The sequence below is a fragment of the Cricetulus griseus genome, chromosome 2 (genome assembly GCF_003668045.3).
Source record: "Cricetulus griseus strain 17A/GY chromosome 2, alternate assembly CriGri-PICRH-1.0, whole genome shotgun sequence".
Taxonomy (NCBI): domain Eukaryota; kingdom Metazoa; phylum Chordata; class Mammalia; order Rodentia; family Cricetidae; genus Cricetulus; species Cricetulus griseus.
In genome coordinates, this window is record NC_048595.1 from 32,710 (window position 1) to 52,393 (window position 19,684).

A 19,684-nucleotide genomic window follows, 5' to 3' on the forward strand; every position below is an offset into this window, starting at 1 on the left:
TCAAAGTTTAATCTGAGCAAAGAATTCCTGGGTGGCCCCAGGGGAACAGAAAACAAGAAACCACAAGGTGAATCCAGAGGTGGGGGCTTTTAATGCTCTCCGGGGGTGGAGCCACCAATAGAAGGATGGGTTAGGATTTTAGGGGTGGAGTCTGGACTGAAGTGAGGGAGTGGACACCACCCTTGGCACTTTGAGGGCGGGTTTGGGACAGGGCTACCAACCATTCCAACCTCTTTGTAAAGCCAGTATGGCTTCCACCTAAACATCCCAGACTCCTTGGGTATAGGGGCGTCGGTTTAAATCTGGCTTCTTCCTGCTGACAAGGGACCATGTGGGGAGGGAGAAAGTCTGGAGTAGGTGAGCTCACATTCAGCAGGAGGTATGGGTGGAGAAGTTTTCAGTTAACTGCCAGCCTGTAGACCTCAGGCGTCTGTTTCTTGAGGGAGCTGAGAAGGCAGGTTCCAAGGAGAAAAAAGTAGATTGTTATCATTGGCCCTATGTATGGGGCTAGCCATGGGAGAGGTGACAACTGCCAGAGTGAATGGAATGGAGAAGTATCCTGGTTGTACAGAAGAGGCAAGGGAGACATGAGGGGGGTATGACCTTTAAAACCAGATTTCAGTTGTTGGGTAGGTGCCCATTTGAGCTTGTAGAGGTGGTACAAATGGTGAAGTCTCAGGAGCTAATGAAGGTGCTGGCATTATCTGGAGGACCCTCTATGGCCTGGCCTTGACCAAGGCAGGATGAGTGAACCTGAAAGATATACTGAAAATAGGTGGGGTCAAAATGGGCTCTGGAGACTGTTTTCACCAGACCAGATCTCTTGATACAGAAGCAGAACTTCTCCCAAGAACTCACAGGTAACTGTAAGACAGCTGGAACAGATTTACATCTTGATGTCATAGCAAAAGGCTATGGCTTTAGGTTAAAAGGTATGAACATTTTTAGAAAACAACCAGAGGAAATTCAAAACTCTGAACCTCTGAAGTTACATCTGAAACCTGTTAATCCCCGACTATGAAGCCAGTGAAAGAGGCACACTTGTCTGTACTTTTAGCAGGAAACTTAACTAATGAACTAATGAGCTACAGGTAGCCTAGTCACCAAACAACATCAGATAGGTCTGAGAGGGATAAATAAATTAGCAGAAGTGAGACAGCTTTCCAGCTATGTAGGTGATCCCAAGTCTCTGTGGTCTTTGGGGAACACAAGTCCCAGACCAAAGCAGTACTTTGCCTTTAGCTGCTAAGCCCAGAAGGCCTGACAGATTTTCCTGTGTGGTTAGGGATTGGTCTACCTGTCTTGGCTGGATGAGACGATCAGTTCCCTCAGCATCCTGTTGTCCAATCCAGGCGGGGACTAGGCAGTAGAGGTGAAAGGCTATGTGACTGGCTTTGTCACATCCAAAGCAGGCCTCCAGGTGGAAGTTTTTCTGCAGCCATCCATTTTTTTTGGAGGAGATACAGGGTGCAGTCAGAATCTGGCATGTCTGTCTGTCATAAAACACTTTTTTGTTGTTAAATGTCATACTCTAAAATCTGTAAAGGAATTTGAGAATCAGTGTACCTTTACCTGTCAGATATAAATAAATTAGACAAAAGTTGTTTCAGTTAAATCCAGTAGAAGGTAAAAACCAAGCTAAACAATTTAGTATTTTGCCACCAAATCACTTGTGTTAGTGTGCTCACCTCCATCCCTACCCAGAGACCACCCTTCCAGCAGCTTTAGGTGAACAAGTACTACTGACAGATATTGTGTACAGTTGGCTTGTCCCCAGAATAGTGGAGGGCCCAGGAAGGTGAGAAATATTCTACATCTTTATGCCAACCAGACACAGCGGGAAGCACCTATAATTCCAGAATTTGTGAAGCTGAGGTAAGAAGATGGTGGACTGAAATCTAGACTAGGCAAGACCCTATCTCAAGAACTGGAGGGGAAATTTTTGCCAGGTGCAGACCAGTGGACTGAGGAGGAAGCGAAATGCTCTGGCAGGGAGGGGGTGCCAGGGCACAGTTGGGATAGGGCTCTAGGGAGAATTCTCTCCACAGGTGCACATGCAGGTGCTTGCCACACTTGATCTATCTGCCCAATGGCACAGCCATCTGCTGATGGTATGTGGGATCTCCTGCAAAGAAGGGGTGTTTAGAGGAGGAGACTGCCACTTCCATGAGCATTCTCAGTCCCTATCCCATGTTGACAATCCTACTGATCTTCATGCTGTCTTCCTTAATGACATCAGCCTGAACACCATTACAGGGCCTGTAGCGTGGACTATTGTTATATAGGATTGAGGTAAAGGATTTGCCATTCCAAGCCTTGAAGAGAACCAGCCCTGCAGGAAGAGAGGATGATTTGTTTGCAGAATGGTGTCTGCATGCCTTCCCTGTTTGCCTGGCACCAGATTCCTATAAGGCAGCAATATCTGCCACACCCACCACACCCACACCTACCAAAGATGGAGGTCCCCTAAGTGTATAGGCACCAAAAGAGAAGATGTAAGAGTGTTCAGCAGTGACAAAGATCATTGTGTCCTGCTCACTGGTGAGCAAACTCAAACATGACCACCTTAGCAAGTGCACAATAAGGTATAGAAACATGGTGGCCATGCTTGATGGATGTAGCCCGATGCAGGAAACCAGTGATGCATGAGCCTGTCTTGGACTCTGTCTCTCCTCTTTTCTCCTGGTCACAACCACCCACCTTCCACCAAGAGATAGGAATCTTAAGGGTTCCTGCTCAGCATGGGCACAGCCACTTCTATTACCTCTACCATGGAAGGGTCCTGAGTAGGGTCCTGAGTAGATGTCATATCTCATGTGTTCAGGGTCAAAGAGGCCTGAAGAATAAGAAAATCCATGGTGAACATGAGACCGGGTAGTAGGGATATCAACACACACACACACACACACACACACACACACACACACACACACACACACACACACACACTTTCCTAATTGAAGGGTTCCAGGGCAAGAAATAGGAGTTATTATCCATTAGGTGTGTCACAGATGGGTTACTGAATGAGCTCTGTGTGGTCACAAACATATTTGGCTCCCTGTAGGGACACATCCAATCTACTAAGCACATATCTTCAAATACACAACCCTCATTATTTCCTGACATGTACTTTGCTTTAGTGCCCCTGATACCTGGTGCTTTTCCAGCCACTCTTGAATAAGGTTCCAGCCTGGCCAGTGTTAGCTAGATATTACTGCTCTGGTGTCTCCTTGGGAAACATATACTTGTGGCCACCACTGAGGATCAGAGGTGAACTTGGGACCCAACTGATTCTGTAATCCCCACTAACAGCACCTGGTCCCAACAGGTCTGAGAGAAGGGACTCTCTTGGGCTGCATCTTCTTTATCCACCCCCACCAACCCCTGGCTACCCTAGAGGGCTCAGAACTCAGATTGTGGGGTGAATAGTCTACAGTGAGTGACACCTTGCTCCAGCCCAACTCCCTCACTTTTGGAGCTCACATCAATGTCCATGTTGGAGATGAACTGTAGAGAGATGTCCTTGCAGCCCTCCTTCAGCACCGAGGCAGATATTTCTGCTTTCAAGTGCCAAGTATGGTTCAATGTGTGTACTTAGATGCTATCTGGAGAGGCATGCTGCACCAAATTAGTGGTCAGCATTCTCACTGCCTTTCTTGCCGAAGATATCAGGTGAGCCACCCAGTACCCAAGATGTGCCCATGTCCTAAAGCCTTGTCCCAGCCGCCTGCATTCTTAGTGCAGTTACATCACAGAGATGACTTCATTCCCCATGTTGTGTTGCAATGGCCGAATTGTGTAGCTGCACTGAAGCCACTAATCTTGAAATTGGTTTTGATACCTGCACTCCAAAAGCAGTAGTCAGTATGAGGACGGGTGTTTTCCTTGCTCTGTGTAGGTCTGGCTCCAGTCAATGCTGTTGAGGGCAAATCCTACACCTCCATGACAATGGCCTAGGCCATGTGCTTAATTTTAGCAACTGAACCAATGTCATCCATACTGAGAATGGTAAGTGCCACAATGTTGCCTAAGTAGTGGGGCTACAGACAGCGACAAGGGCAAATGGCCACTGCTCGTCTTGAACACTCTGTCTCCCTAGGTGACCCCCTCATACCTCACACAGCTGTACCCTGTCATCAGAGATGCATGGCAGGGAGGATGTAGCATATTCCTGCGTGGTCCACAGGCTCACCTGGTGCAGAGTGCAGGAGCAGAACCACATCTCCCACTTCATGGCCTCTGCGGCACCTGGAGTCCTACACTGACTGTGGTCTGGAGCCCCCTGCTGGCCAGAGCAGAGCCATCACCCAAGGCCAGACCACAATCACCTCCAGGGACAAATGCAAATCTGAAGTCACAAACTGTTGGGACCCAGGCCCCACAGGGTCTCTGTGAGTTGTTTTCTGGCATAACCACAGGTACCTACTATTTTCCTTGCCTCGACCACTAACATCCTGTTATGAACCTTTCGAAGGGACCAGCTCCCCATTTCGGCAGCCATGACAGTAACACGTACCCACTTTGACCTTGCCTTGGTCACTTGGCTCCTCGTGGCAAGGAGCCAATCAGAAGTTAGCTCGTGGCGCTATGCTTTATGGCTCTGGGTGTACTTTATGGACAAGCGCATAGCAATGATGCACAGAGCATAGCAACCACCCTGGGAGGGCCTATGGGCCATAACAACCAATTGGCCAATCAACACAGGGCAAGCCCTCCAAGCCTGGAGGCACACCAATCCTGAGCCTGTGCATACCCCTAGACACTCCCCTTACATTGCCCTACATGATCGCTCGGCAGCCAGTTCGAGGTGTCTTTTGCTAGCCATCCACCATGGTGGGTGGGTGAAAGACCCGAGCTAACATAGGGTTAGCTGGTTAAAAAAACAATAAAGCCTCATGCAGTTTGCATCAAGCTCTGGAATCTGCCTGGTGATTGGGGTGACCGTGGTCGTGGCCTGGGACCCCGGATACCTGAGTTTTCCAGGGGGGTCTAACACTTTCTTGTTATTGAAACACTATGCCTTGCCCCCATCCCATTCTTGCTTCGTTGGCCATGGACAGGGTTTGTGGTTTCCTTGTTTATGATGGGGCATGGGAGTGTGTTCTTCTAGCAGGTGATGTTTTCCCATCTCCTCTTGTATATAAACTGCTGGCTGCAATAAACCGATGGCATTCACTTCTACCGAATGACCCAAGTTGTGTCCTTCTTAATCCACAGACTCTCGCCTGGTCCGGTTCTTTGGTCGCTGGCGCTGGCGCCAACACCAGCACTGGTGACAACAAACAGCTCTGCAGGCCAGGCCACTGTCCTACTGTCCCCGTAGCTGCTTGCTGGTCAGCATGCTGCTGCTAGTAGTGAAGGGACCAGCTCCCCATTTCGGCAGCCATAACAGCTGAACACATATTTGTCTGAGTTTGTCTTAGTCACTAAGGTCAGATGCCTGCTCCTTTCGGCAGCCATAACAGCTGAATACATGCTTGTCTGACCTTCTCTTAGTCACTAGGAAGTCAAATGCCTGCCTCATGGCAAGGAACCAATCAGAAGTTAGCTGGTGGTGCTACACTTTTCGGCTCTGGGTGTGCTTTACGGACAAGCACACAGCAATGACATGCAGAGCATAGCAACCACCCTGGAAGGGCCTATGGGCCATAACAACCAGTTGACCAATCAACACAGGGCAAGGCCTCCAAGCCTGGAGGCACACCAATCCTGAGCCTGTGCATACCCCTATACACTCCCCTTATGCTGCCCTATAAGATCTCTATGCAGACACTTCGAGCTGTCTTTCCTATCCATCCACCATGGCGGATGGATGGAAGGCCAGAGCTAACATGTTTTAGCTCGTTAAACAACTATAATAAAGCCTCATGCTGTTTGCATCAAGCTTTTGACTCCACATGGTGATTGGGGTGACCGAGGTCCTGGGCTGAGATCCTGGAGGCCTGAGCTTTCCAGGGGTCTTAGAGTAGGAGCAATCATGGTGGAGTCCTACAGTCTGGTCCCCTGCTGGGCTCCTCCCCGGGGTCCCACCACTGGCTCCTTTCACCACTACCACTCATGGCTTCCTTTGCCCTATCAAGTCCAGTGTTCACCATACTCCACCCAAGGGTCTTACTGCTGGGTTTTGTGCCACAACTTGGTAGTTCTTTTATCCATACATTGAGACACCAACTCAGCCCACAGCTCTAGGAACCCCCCCCCCTCTGAACAGGGCTTCTGCTTCTCAAATGGCTGCCCCCAGAGTGGGAGGTACCAATTGGTACCCAAGAGACTGAGGCCCAGGGTTGCCCTAGACTCCACTTCACACCTTTCACAGGGACCCCAGGATCTTAGCTTTTCAGGCCTTGGTTTGCATTCATGCTCTTTCCATGAAAGGAAATCCAAGCAGAGGTCCAGGAAGTTGTGGGGTCTCAGCAAGCAGCCCAAAGCAGCCCTCTGTCTATCTCAGGCTGCACATAGATACTGTACAAAGAATATTCCCCACCCTCAGGGCTGCCAGTCCTTGTAGAGACATAACAATAATATCAAGAAAATAAACCACAGTAAAAGTTGGCAAAGATATAGAAAAAAAAACTCTACTCCTTGTTGGTGGCAGTGTAACCTGATTCTGTCACTGTAGAAAATAGTGTGGGGGTTTCTCAATAAACTAAAAATATAACTACTGTATAATATAGCTGTAGTATATGGTATACCTGCATGTATACCTGAAGTACTCTATATTCTACCCAAAAAATGCTGGGACATCCATACTAGTTTGTCCCGCGCGATCGTCTCGCCAGCAAGAACAACACAGGACACTCGGATCCTTCTGCAGTAAAGCTTTAATGCATCTTGAGAGACAGATGATCAGTTTCCGATTAGGGAGACCCCGAGCCAAGAATCCCGTCCCCTTATAAAGGCTCATAAGCTCCGAGCAGTGCATGTACAGCTGGGATAGGTGGATGACTCATCACCCTATATGACGCCACGGGAGGGGCAATACTAGGCAAGTGGAAAAACACTGGGCACATGTGCACCAACGTTGTTTACTTGATCCCGCAGCGGATGTCAGCGCCATCTTGTAATGGCGAATGGCGGCTCCTCACATCTCCCCCTATATAATTATATAGAAACACAGAGGCTATAGGCCAGCCAAATGCAGAGTGGAGATAGAGGTCAACTCCCCAAAACTGGATGCAGACCTTGTCTTGAGCAGGACTCCAGACTTTGTGTCCAGAGCAGGCCCAGACCCGTCCTTATGTCTTTTTCTGGGGGAAGGGCATTATGACATATAACCTTCATGCAAGATGACATATCTCCCAGAAGAGCCACAAGAAAAGCTGCAGGCCCTTTCTGTGCAGTGCTTAGCCTTGCAACTCTTTTGGCCTGCTGAACCTTGCTCACTCTATTCCGTGCAATGAGGTCAAACCTCCGGAGGTGCAGGAGCTGACCAGTCGGCGACCTATTGCTTCAACATGCTTAGCCAAATGCCAGGGGAGATTCCATTCCCTAGGGCAGCGAGTGCCTGTGCAACCACTACCTTATCTTTTTTTGTTTGGGTTTTGAGTCTACACACAGTCCAAAGCATAAACACCACACCACTGCAGAGAATTGTGCCAAAAAGTCCCACCCCCACCCATTCCTTAAAATAAGAAACTGCTGATGAAATCTAGGAAGAGCCTGGAAAGGTCTCATTGAACTCCCGACTAATTTGAGGGGAGAAGGTGGAGTTCCGACTTTTGAGGGTCCAAAGGGGCTCTTCGGATGAGTCTTTCCGGGATCCACAGGGGATTCTCTTCGTCCTGAGGAAAAACACATATAGCTCCCCTGGATCTTATGAGAATAGGATCCGGGCCTCTCCAAAGACCAGTCAAGAGATCTTTCCATTTTACCATTTCCTTTGGCCTTTCAGGTTCTGAGGTATGGCGCTTGGCCGCAGTATGGCCCTGAGCGTCAATGTTTAGAAAATTAAGGGTAAAGAGTGCCATGGATATTGCAACTCTTGGCACCGAGGGTAAGGATGCTCCCATTCCCTCCTTTTGTTTGGTTTTCCCCTGTCAAAGACTGGGAAAGCCATCTGCAGTTTCCTCCGCTCCTCTAATGGTAAAAAGGAGTCGGTACCAAATTTTTGTTGTGACTCATATAATGGGGGTGCTGATGGAAGTACACCCGCTGGATTAACAGGCGGTGGCCTCATATTTGCTTTCACTTTTGGCAGCCGATATCTATCGGGGTGGTATCTGTCCTCTTCATATCGTGCTGCCTCCTCCTCTAGCTCTGCTTCCTCGCTAGAGTCTAAAATCTCAGAGTCTGAGCTGCTCAGCTCCAAGGCCTCTAGTTTCACCGTAGGGTAGAGACTAGGTTTTGAGTCTTTATTTCTCTTAAATTTACCGGGGTGTGACTGGTCATCCCCTTTCTTCTCTCCCCACTTTTTTGTATCCTGGGGAGGGCCCTTTTTCTTAGACATGTCCTTCCTTTTTTGAGCTCCCAATCTCTCATCTCGTTCGGTTTCTGACATACTATCCTGTACCTCTTCAAGTGTTTCTTGACTCTCTGCTACCGCGGGACGGCAAGCCTCATCCTCTAGACAGTTTTAATTAATTTCCATATGGCCTTAGTACCTAGACGAAGATCCCCTTCCATGTGTTTTTTATCTAGATCTCTACCTGAAAGGCCCGCTGCCTCTCTGTCTCCCCCCGCCTATGCTGATGCTGGGTGTTCTCTCTGGAGCAGCCGGGATGGGCTGGAGAGTGCAGCGCGGGGCGATAATTGTCCGGGAGCTGCTAGCTGCCGCAGAGCTGCCCTGCTTCACCTTCATCCTGCCCCCGCCGGCCTCCACTTCCCCCGGCTGCCGTTTTCCCTCCCAAGCCGGTTCACCCAGGCGGGGCTGCCCTGGCACCGCGCCGGGGCTGGGGCCGAGCACCCCTCGCCCCCACGCCCCCCCCGTTGAGAAACACTCCGTCCCAAGGTCTCCGCCCCCAAGGTCAGCCACCTGGGCGCGGAGGGAGGAATCAAGTCTGTTGTACCAGACACCAGACCTTGAGAATATGCTGATCTGGAATGGCTCTGTGCCTCATTTGAACCATCAAATAGAATCCCTGCTCCTAGCTTGCGCCTTTTTCCCTATATAAGGACCCCTTTCCCTTGGCTCGGGGCGCTTGGCCTCAGAAAAGCTAAGTCGCCCCGGGTACCCGCGTCTCCAATAAAGCCTCTTGTTTTTTACATCCAGTTCGTGGCCTCGCTGATTCCTGGGTGTGTGGGTCTCCCTCTACGAAAGTATCCCTTCGGGGTCTTTCATACCTAATTTGTTCCAGAAAGCCACGTTAAGGGACCCGGAACAGGCATACCATGGCGCCACTCTATCCACCTCCTTCACAAAATTTTGGAGTGTGTGGGGAGCAATTTTTAGGTCTCTCTGTTTTAGAACCATTTGCAAGGCTGTGGCTATAGATTGTGAAGAGCCCATTATGCTGGCGGCTACCTGGGGTCCGCTTGGTCGAGAACTGAAACACCAGCCACGATGAGCACAATATAAGACCAATATGAACAAAAGAAGAATAATCAAGACTAGAGTTAAGGCTTCTACTGACCCATCCCATGGTGGTGACAAATTAAGGCCAAAGTCAAAAAAAGGATATCAGGACTAAGCATACCTCTCCGAACTTACCTCCCTGCAGTTCTGAATCCGCCCCGTCCTCCGAGGGGTCTCCCGCGGCGCCGGCGATGTCAACAAGTTCCTGGGTTTCGGCACCAGATGTCCCGCGCGATCGTCTCGCCAGCAAGAATGACACAGAACACTCGGATCCTTCTGCAGTAAAGCTTTAATGCATCTTGAGAGACAGATGATCAGTTTCCGATTAGGGAGACCCCCGAGCCAAGAATCCCGTCCCCTTATAAAGGCTCATAAGCTCCAAGCAGTGCGTGTACAGCTGGGATAGGTGGATGACTCATCACCCTATATGACGCCACGGGAGAGGCAATACTAGGCAAGTGGAAAAACACTGGGCACATGCGCACCAACATTGTTTACTTGATCCGGCAGCGGATGTCAGCGCCATCTTGTAATGGCGAATGTGAGTGCGGCTCCTCACACTAGTTGTTGTTCTATTCACAATAGCAAGGAAATAAAATGGTCATCAAAAGATGAATGGGTAGTGAAAATGTGGTACATGACGACAATGGAATTTTTTCATCTGTAAAGAAAGATAAAGTTGTAAAATTTAAAGACAGGTAGATGGCATGGGTGGTGGTGGCACACACCTTTAGTCCCAGCACTCAGGAGGCAGAGGCTGGTGGATCTCTGTGAGTTCAAGACCAGCCTAGTCTACAGGAGCTAGTTCCAGGACAGCCTCCAAAGCCACAGAGAAACCCTGTCTGGGGAAAAAAAAAAAAAAAAAAAGGATACTTACAGAGGAGTGAGTGTAAGTATAGGTTATTAACATAGAAAGGGATTCCGGATAATGGAAATAGTTTTAGAAAAGAAAATAACGAGGGTAATAGAACATGTGACATAAAGTAGGAAGGGAATACTGGAGCCAGAGTTTATAAATGGAGACTAAGGGCAAGGAGATGGGAGAAATGAGTGGGTATGGGAGGAGGGGAATAGAAAACCAAATTAATTATGTATGAAAATGTCATAAGGGAATTTGCTATTTTGTATACTAATTAAAAATAATTTATAAAATCAACTGCTCATCACCCATCTAGTTTATTTTAAACTAGAAATAAGAACCTAAAATATATTGCAATATATCTAATAACTCTACCAAATTATTTAGCTGCTCAGCAGAAAAAAAAACTGGATTGCCGTGTTCTTATTTTCCATGTGTAGGACTATTTTCATTATTTGAATTTCACTCTTTCAGAATGACTGTGCAGAGGATATGTAAATAGTTCTCTCTTTCATGCAATTTACCAGGCAATGTACAAAATATTTCATATAAAATCTAATTTAATACTATAACCCTTATGAAATAATGATAGTATTTTATAGATAAAGCAAAGGGGCACAACACAGGAAATTATAAGATGTGCTGGGCATGTGTGATAGTTCAGTCTGGTTTTGTAGCAGACAAGAGTAGTATAGTTCACTGTGAATCTCTCAAAGGTCAAGGAGAGATAAGTGTTGGGATCTCACTTGCCTCTAAGTCCTTTGGGACACTTCTCTGGAGTTTGTGTTTGGACTTGCTTCTTCACCCATGCCTTCCATCATCTACATGCCTTCTTCCAGACCCTGGCAATCCTGAAGTCAAGTTCCACCACAGACCAAGTCACCTCCCTATACAATCTGCTTGGGGGAAGAGGGCATTTTGGGGAAGGTGTTAGGAATAATGGGGGGGGGGGATTGGCAGATTCCATGGCAGGTGATGTTGACCTAGGTGGAGGGATAAACATGCCAGGCATCAGAGCTTAAGTGAGAAGTTTTATTAGAAAGGGAAGGGAGGTGGAAGGAAAGAGAAAAGAGGTAAAGAGTCAGAGACAGAGAGAGGCCAGAAGAGGAAGACAGGAAAAGTCCTGTCTGCCCAAAGAGAACAGCAGGAAAGAGAGGAAACTGGAAAGAGAGAAGAGAGTGCAAGTGGGCAGGGGTCTTTCCTTCAAAGGGGTCCTTTGTACCTACACAATCATGGAACCCTAGGCTGACCAGGGTACTGCCTGAGTGCATTCTGCCAGGTGACAGGGGCAGGCCAGCATAATCCCTGAGTCCTTACAGAAGGGGCATTAACCCTGTAGCAGGAGGCAAAAATCTAACTAGTCTCTCTGCAAAAGCTATACCCAAGTTATATCCTCTGAAGCATCAGTATCCTGAGATGGCAGTGGACAATGGCTTCAGTATTTATGTGAAGACACCAGTGGGGTGCCTAGCCTATTAACAATTGGGACAGAAACCAGGAGCTACCAGTTAATCACTGAATTCTTCTGCCACAATAAGAAAGGGACAAACCTGGCTATATGGGAAAGGGGGAGGAGTGACAGTGTCCTCAACGAAAAGGACCCATGTACCTGCAGCTTCTACAGGTGTCTCTGGCTGCAACTGTACATAGGGTATCGCCTGATATCCACTCAAACAACCTCCCTGCAACCAGAGGTGAAAGGGTTAATCACCTGTGGCAAACAGGGAGTCTAGGAGAGTAACTCACTGAGGCAAGCATATGGGCAGCTGTGGGCAGGCAGTGACCCAGACTTCCTGGATGCGCCCAGCGCCTCAGCTGAGCCAGTAGCAGCCTCAGGGGAAGCTGCCCAGCTGCCTAGGGAGAACTCCACTCCTGCACAAGGATTCCCTTGCACTACTCCCAGCCTTCTTTCTAAGGCTCATCAACCAAGATGACAGCATTGTTGGCTGTCAGCTCCACAGGGTACTCACCAGACACACAAGAAACAGTAGAATCATTCCTGCAGGACTGAATCTGTCTAACCCTGTGACTAGCCAAGGGATCAACTTCCTAGCTGCATGGAGATGGCATTAAGGGGCTTTACTTTGGTAGAAAGGGGACTGGGGCTTGTAAATGGAGTTCTTAATGTTCTAAATAATTAAAAAAAAAAAAACAGAGTCAGATATAGAGGAAAACACTGAGAGATCAGCGAAAAAGAGCAAGCTACAGCCACATCTTCCCTTCTTAGCATCGCAGCTGACAAAAGAGCAAGTTCCTGTTTCTCCCTATTTGTATCCTGTTGCCACCGAACTATCTCACTTCCTGTCTGTCTGTACAGACCTCCAGACCCCTATGGTTATCTAGTGGCAAGCTCCATTCTCTGACCTTCAGACAGGCTACATTTGTATAAGCAAGATATCACCACAGGGGCTGGCTGACCACACCCGAGAAACTTGAACTTGTTTACTATGTGACTTCGAGCCTGCTGAGTCCCTTGCTGTTCACTATTGTTTGGGTCTTAGACCCATGGCCCCTGGCCATAGGCAGGTTCCCTAATTGAATAAATGGAAGAGGATCCAGGAGCCAAATGCTTTCACATCCAAAGGTTAAGGCAGATATGACTTTGGCTAGTATTGATGAGATAGTGAGACAGATATCACACCAATTTGTGAAGAAGCTGAAGAAAAAGAGACACATGTGAAAACATCCTCACATTTCCTTTTCTATCTGGGCATTAAAAAACACACCTGTTTGTCCCTCATCCTCTGCCTTGGGCATATCTGTGAGACAGCCATGTGTCCTACCTGGTTGGGACCCTGGCAGGGAGGCCAATTCTAGGTCTTCTGTCTCCCCCACTAACAAAGCTTTTCCAGCTACCACACTGAAGCTCTTTTTCCTCATCCTCGCTCTCTCTTGTTCCATCATCTTCCCCTTGCCTCTCTATACAAGGCAGAAGGCCCCCCTTTAAGCATCCCTCTTAAAGTGAGAGGTAGCCAGGCAATCATCTGCCCTGGCTCCCTCATCTATCACCCTGAACTGTGTTTCACGATAAAATTACTCATATTCCGTCAGTGATAAATGAAATCAGTCTCAAGGCTACCACACAGAGTTTGAGTGGGAGCTCCTCATTCAGGATCTCCAGAGTAGGTGAGGGAAATACAGATGAATTGTTTTTGTGTTAATGCACAGCTAGGGCTACATTAATGGATCTGTATTCATCTCCTATGTGTTCTTGCCGGGATGTGTGTATGTTTGTAGGGGGTCCAACCCTGGAAGAAAATCCATGTAAGATTTATGGGTATGGTAGCCATGGAGGGGATAGACAGAGTGAAAAGTGAAAAGGCTAAATCCGCAGTGAGGATGTTGAATCATCCAGAGAAGGGGGCCAAACCACAAAGCAAGACTGACCCTCTGAGAGTCCCAGCTGGTATTCAGGAAGAAAAGAAGACAACTCTCAGGTACCTAGATGGGTGGCAAAGACCCATGTCTTTGAGTAAGCAAACAGAGGAACCCTTAACATGTGCAAAAGTTAACAGGACCCTTGCATTCCATCTGCAGTCTCTGGACCGAAGGAGTTAAGAGATCAGGCACCCTTGGTGCCCAAAAGACCTTGACTGTCACAGATCCCCTACTTCTGCTTTCAGTCAAGAAATCAGAGGGAGTCCATTTTAGTGACAACCAGCATAGAATAAAAATGAGACTTACTAGGCTAGTGAGAAAAAGCAGGGACCAAGAAGGGCTGATCAACCAGAAAGTAGGGAACACAGGAGCCCTCCTAAGAGCAGGAACTTTCTTTAACAAGCAGTAACATCTCAGAGGGGAATCCTGTATGCAGATAAACAGGTCTGTGTTGATTCTACACTTGAAGACAACGACTAGAAGACAAGGAATCCAAGGAGTCAACAAGGACTCCAAGTTACATTAGAGGTGGGTAGAGGTAGGCCTTCAGATAGGGTTTTCCAGGGATCTGCTGATAGCTGGATTAAAGATGTGACTTCCAGTTCATTCTTTTTTCCCACTCCTCTTTTTTATTTTTGTTTGTTTGTTTGTTTGTTCAATGCTTGGAATGAAGCTGAGGACTTCATACATGCTAGGCAAGTACTTTACCCTTGAGCTACTGCATCCCAATCAAACAGGTGACAATTTTAACAAGGCCATTTCCCCCAGAGAATCTATTGTAAATAGTTTGTATGTATACAACTATGTACAATAGTTGTATGAAAAAAAAACTCTGTTGAGCAGAGTTAGAAATGCTGCTCAACAGCAGAGCATTTGCTTAACATGTGCAAAGAACTAGGTATAACTCCTAGCGCAAATGAATGCATGTGAGCACACACACACAAACACACACACAGAGAGAGAGAGAGAGAGAGAGAGAGAGAGAGAGAGAGAGAGAGAGAGTCACTCCAAAGATGCCTATCCACTGATGGCTTTGGTTGCAAGCTGCCTATCAAACTAAAGAAACAATGTAGGATCTCAAGACCCAGGAGCATCTCATATTTCTGCATTCTTCCAGCCTCTGTCCTTAACATCCTGCTCTTGGATGCCCCATTCCTGACCCTCTGCTTGTCAATCTATGCAACTGAAAGCAAAAGCCAGAATCCACCTGAAAGTCCCACCTCATTCCAGCCTGTATACCTGAGTACTTTTTTACCAAAGGGACACCATAGAAATCCCAAATCCTCCAATGCCAGCAGTAAACTTCATTGTCACCACAGGCAATGTTTCAAATAATTTCCAGGGACCAACCACTCACCAGGTCTCATGTGCAGCTAGCTATTAGCCTCTCTGTAGCACACATGTATGTTCAGCCTCAAAATGTTCCCTGTAGCCTACAGAGACCCCACTTCCAGGGGGAAAAAGAGACACAGCATCAGCAGGCTTCATGCCCTATGGGGACATTTCTAAGATTATCTTCTCACAATGGGACAATGGTAATTGTATGAAAAAAAAAAAGAAATAAAAAAGGAAAGGATGACTGCTCCTAGGTGTGGTGGAGGAGAAAGTTTTTTATGTATATGTGAAAGAACATAGTCAGAGTCAGGGACATCTGGGAGAATCCAGAGTGAACATGACCAGACTGAGCTATGCCATGTGAAGAGAGAGCGTAGGGGACAGGGGAGAGAGGAGAACCAGGTGTGGCAACCAGTTTGGCTGGTTGGCCAGAGGCACAAAAAGAAGAGACAAAAGGGACCAGATAATAAAAAATGGTTGAATTATATAGGGAAGAACAACTCAAGGCCCTGGGTTCGAGAAGTTTGGGGTAGGGGGTAGGATATGCCATCCAGGAGGGCCCCCGTAACTGGTAGAGACTGAAGGATGAAGGGATAACCTGGCAGCCAGAATCCACTTTCATATGCTAAGTAGACACCAGCCATTGGTCTCAATTTGAAACTTAACAGAAATGGTCCAGGGCCAACAGGAGTCTGCAGCTTTCATTATGAAGTAGTCTCACCCCTAATCACAGTTAGTATGCTTCAGCAAACATGCTCCTCCTAGTTCTGCAGAAAATCCTATGTACATCAGGGTCAGCCTGAGATACTGTAGATAGGGAACAGTATGAAGCTGAGGTACTGCAGGTGCTGTCGTTGATAGTAGAGTCCCTCTTACCTACTCCTTGTCTATTGGTTAGACTTGGGTAAGATTTGTCTAACCAATAGACAACTAGACAACTAATGATCTAGTGGTCTGCTGCCACCACACATTGCAGAAACCAGAGGGACTATCCATGTAGTACAACCTAGGTACATTCAGAAGACTTCCAAGAAGCTCCTTTGTGCCTGATTGTATTCCTGATGTACAGTGACACTAGAAATACCAGTTAGGAAGAACAAGAAGCCCAAGGAATAATACAAATAATAGACTCAAGAATCTACAGGTTATAGTTCCAAAAGAAAGATTCAGAAGAGTTTGGAAGGTCTCTCAAGGGGAAAGAGACAGAACTGGGAACCCTACCACTGTCAGCAAGCCAAGATCAGAGATGGCAATACTAAAAGGCCCAAAGGCCCAGAGACAAGCAATCATAAGAATAAAAGAGAGTCCTGTCAGGGACTATGCAGCTTCCACAGACAATCTGTAGAACTGTAGCCCACAAAAATAATGACAAAGCAGGGCCTGAACAGTGATTAGGGACAGAATTCAACCTAGCTGAAATGCTCTTCTGGTATCCCAGCCAGGCTTCAAAACAAAACACAATAGGACCAAATGGTTTCCAAGTAACTTCTTATATCCAGAGCAAAGTGAAAATTTATTTTAAAAAAATACTACACACTAATCCCAGCACTTGGGAGGCAGAGGCAGGTAGATCTCTGTAAGGCCTGGTCTACAGAGTGAGTTCCAGGATAGGCTCCAAAGCTACACAGAGAAACTCTGTCTTGAAAAAAAAAAAATAGAACACACTACAAAATCCACAGTTCCTATTTCCTAATCAAAATTCAGCAAGCAGATGAGGCAACAGGCAAACACAAATTGAAAGGAGAAGGAAAATCAGCCAATGGGAGATGAACCAGAAACAATAAAAATGATAGGATTGTAGACACACAAGTTACAGTACTAGATGCCACTGAATTCAGATGGTTAGATACTTGATGAGGACTTGATGGATTGGGGCAAGTAGGAACATTCTGGAGCTGTGCTGTGAGAAATTGGAAATCATGTGGCTCAGGGGATATGTGCTGGACTGTTTACACACCCTAGCATATCTGCGACCTGTACATTTCACCAAAGAACAGTTTTGCTTCCTTTAATAGTCAGTCCCATTTTACAGGGCTAGGGTTGAATACCTTTCCAAAGCCACATAGCAAGAAAGTGGTGGACAAACAGCCCTGGGCATGTTACCTCCAGGTCTCTGTCACACAACATTGGCCACCAGATATTAACCCATCCTTACAAATGCAAGGCAGTGCTTGGGTGACTCCCAGCACCAGAATAAAAGGCTGAGACAGATGGGGGTTGAGGTTTAACAATCTTCTCTGGCAGGAAGCAGAGGCTATCATCATTCTTCCTTCCCTCCACACCCATTTCTGCCTTTCTAAACTTGTTTGAGCCCATCCTGCTAGAGTTTGAAGGTAGAAACAAAGATTTACCCCAGGCAGGCTAGGATCCTTCCTGGCCACACTTTTGTCATGCCCTAAGGCTAGAGCTCTCTGATCTATAGCTTTTGAGTTCAACCACAGCTCACCTACCTCAGCCCCTGCATCTCAGAATGCAAACAAAAAGCCTAGGAACAGAACTCTTGAAAGGTACCAGAGCTATAGAAGGCTCCTGTTGCCCTACTTGAACCTGGTATTAATGGGTGACCAAGGCCTCCAAACAGCACCAATCCCAGGGTGGGCACTCTGTTCAATGCTCCCAGATCAGGAGCTGGTCCAGGAAGACAGACATTCCCTGCAGATATGGAAATTCAAGTACGAATGCTCTGAGCCACACACCCCCCTCCCAGCATGAAGCCATATAGTTTGAGAACTTGGAAAAGGGGCAGGCAGTCTGTGAGTTTCGGTAATGAGAACATGGTGACAAGAAATTCTGTCTTTTACTGAGCAGGTGTGTGCCTGGGCTTTGGGCTTTACAAATGGAGGGTTTGTTTTCACTTAGTAAGGGTTGGAGGCTTAAGGAACAAGAAACAAAGCCCCACCCCATAGTAGCCACAGCCTCTAACTGTGGGGTCACAGCCTGAGGCACTAAGGTGTTGGTTACAGTGACAAAGAGCACCATCCAGAGATTCTAGAACTAACAGTTGCTCAAAGCACATTCTGAGTAGGACCTCTCCCAACCCCCATCAGACCATGGCAGTATGAGCTATGGCAGCCCAAGCGATAAGAAACTAATAATTTATGTTTCCAGCTCCCACTGCTGGCGCCAAGGGATGGCTGAGCCACAGCCTCCCCCTCATTGGAGCAGCCTCAATCCTTTATTGCACAAATTATTAACGACCAGAAAATGAATGACTGTAATCAGATCAGGGCTGCCAGCACTCTTTATTTCATTTATTTGTATAAATCCTGAAGTCGGGGTCTGCCCTAAACTCAAAGACCCAGCCTTCTAATGGCTAGGCACCCATGACAGGGCCATCTCTCTACAGCCCTCCCCTATTGGTAGAGGGCATAAAAAGGCGAGGGATCTAACCTGAACCCACAGCAACTTCATTTGAAAATGAACCCTGAGGATCTGAACCATGTTCCAGCCTGATCTCTAAGCTACAGCTACCTGTAGTAGGAAAGTATGAGAACACAAGGATGGGCTTCCTGTCCCAGAGTGATAGACACCCTCAGTACCATTGTCATCTTCATCTTCAACATGAATGGTTATCATCCTAAACAGGAATAGTCTAGGTCAGCTATCTTCTTGTTTATCCTTATACCTCTCCAACAGAATCTCACCTGTCCTTCCCACTGTCTTCCTGCTGGGCCATCACTCCCTTGGAGCAAGAGTCAGGATGTGAGGGTTTCTGTGCAGCATTACAGAAGGAGGCTTTGGTGGTCCTCTTACAAATCCACTTTCAGTCTCTTTGGTCTCTTGTTATACTGTGGTGTGTAAATTTAGATTTGGAGATCTTACGTTCCATCATAAATTGGGCTAGCAGACTTCCGATCAACAAGATAAAGCTGTCTCCTTTGAGGTGTGTGTTTTATTAGTCTTAACCTCACTGATGCAGCAGGGGATTGGATGGGAAGTGGAATCTCTGCCCTGAAGTCCTCCTACATTGTAAGGGGCTAAATGGTGCTCAGACTAAAAGGGACATAAGTAACTCCAGGCAGGGCTACTGAACTCAGGATTATGGCTACACCTAACCCTCAACATCAGAGAAACCTTGCTCCCAAAGAAAGCAGTCATGCCAGGCCCCAGGCATGGACAAGGCCCCAAGGAAGACCCATGGACAATAGTCTTAATTTAAAACCCATGTACATGTAGACATCTGCGTATGTGCTGTGAATATGTATGCCTTTCTGCACATAGTAAACTGGTAGAAACCAGACCACCGGCTTCTGTGAACATTTTATGCAGGGCCTCCACACACTCATTTCTGGCACTACAACAAAAGTTGGAGTGCATGACTCCAGAGTTACATGGCTTCTTTCCATTATTATCCAGTAGTATCAAGGATAGCCCATTGTGACCCCTTGTCACAACACAGGAAAAGAGATGAACCCTGGTGACTTGGTCCTGACACCCAGGTATTCCTCACAAGATAACAAGACATCAGTGCACTCCAAAATCACCCACCATGGAATAGGGCCCATTGGCAATGGGAGCCCACCAGTAGCCCTAGATGCTCCTAACATCATGCCAGGTATTATATGTAAAGTACTGTGCTCTATGTTACGCCATGTTACATG

General features: G+C 47.2%; 1 long non-coding RNA gene across 2 annotated transcripts in view; it reads right to left on the minus strand.

Annotated features, from left to right (window-relative positions):
* LOC113831567 overlaps nt 1–19,684 on the minus strand; it is a 24,853-nt gene continuing 5,169 nt past the window's right edge. The window contains exons 2-4 of one of the 2 annotated variants that reach the window (XR_004768067.1): nt 9,647–9,809; nt 1,298–2,836; nt 1–765 (exon numbers count right to left, since the gene is read on the minus strand). This is a non-coding gene — a long non-coding RNA (uncharacterized LOC113831567). Of the gene's footprint in view, nt 766–1,297; nt 2,837–7,237; nt 7,782–9,646; nt 9,810–19,684 lie in introns of those variants that run through there. The other variant, XR_004768066.1, reaches the window with a different exon arrangement.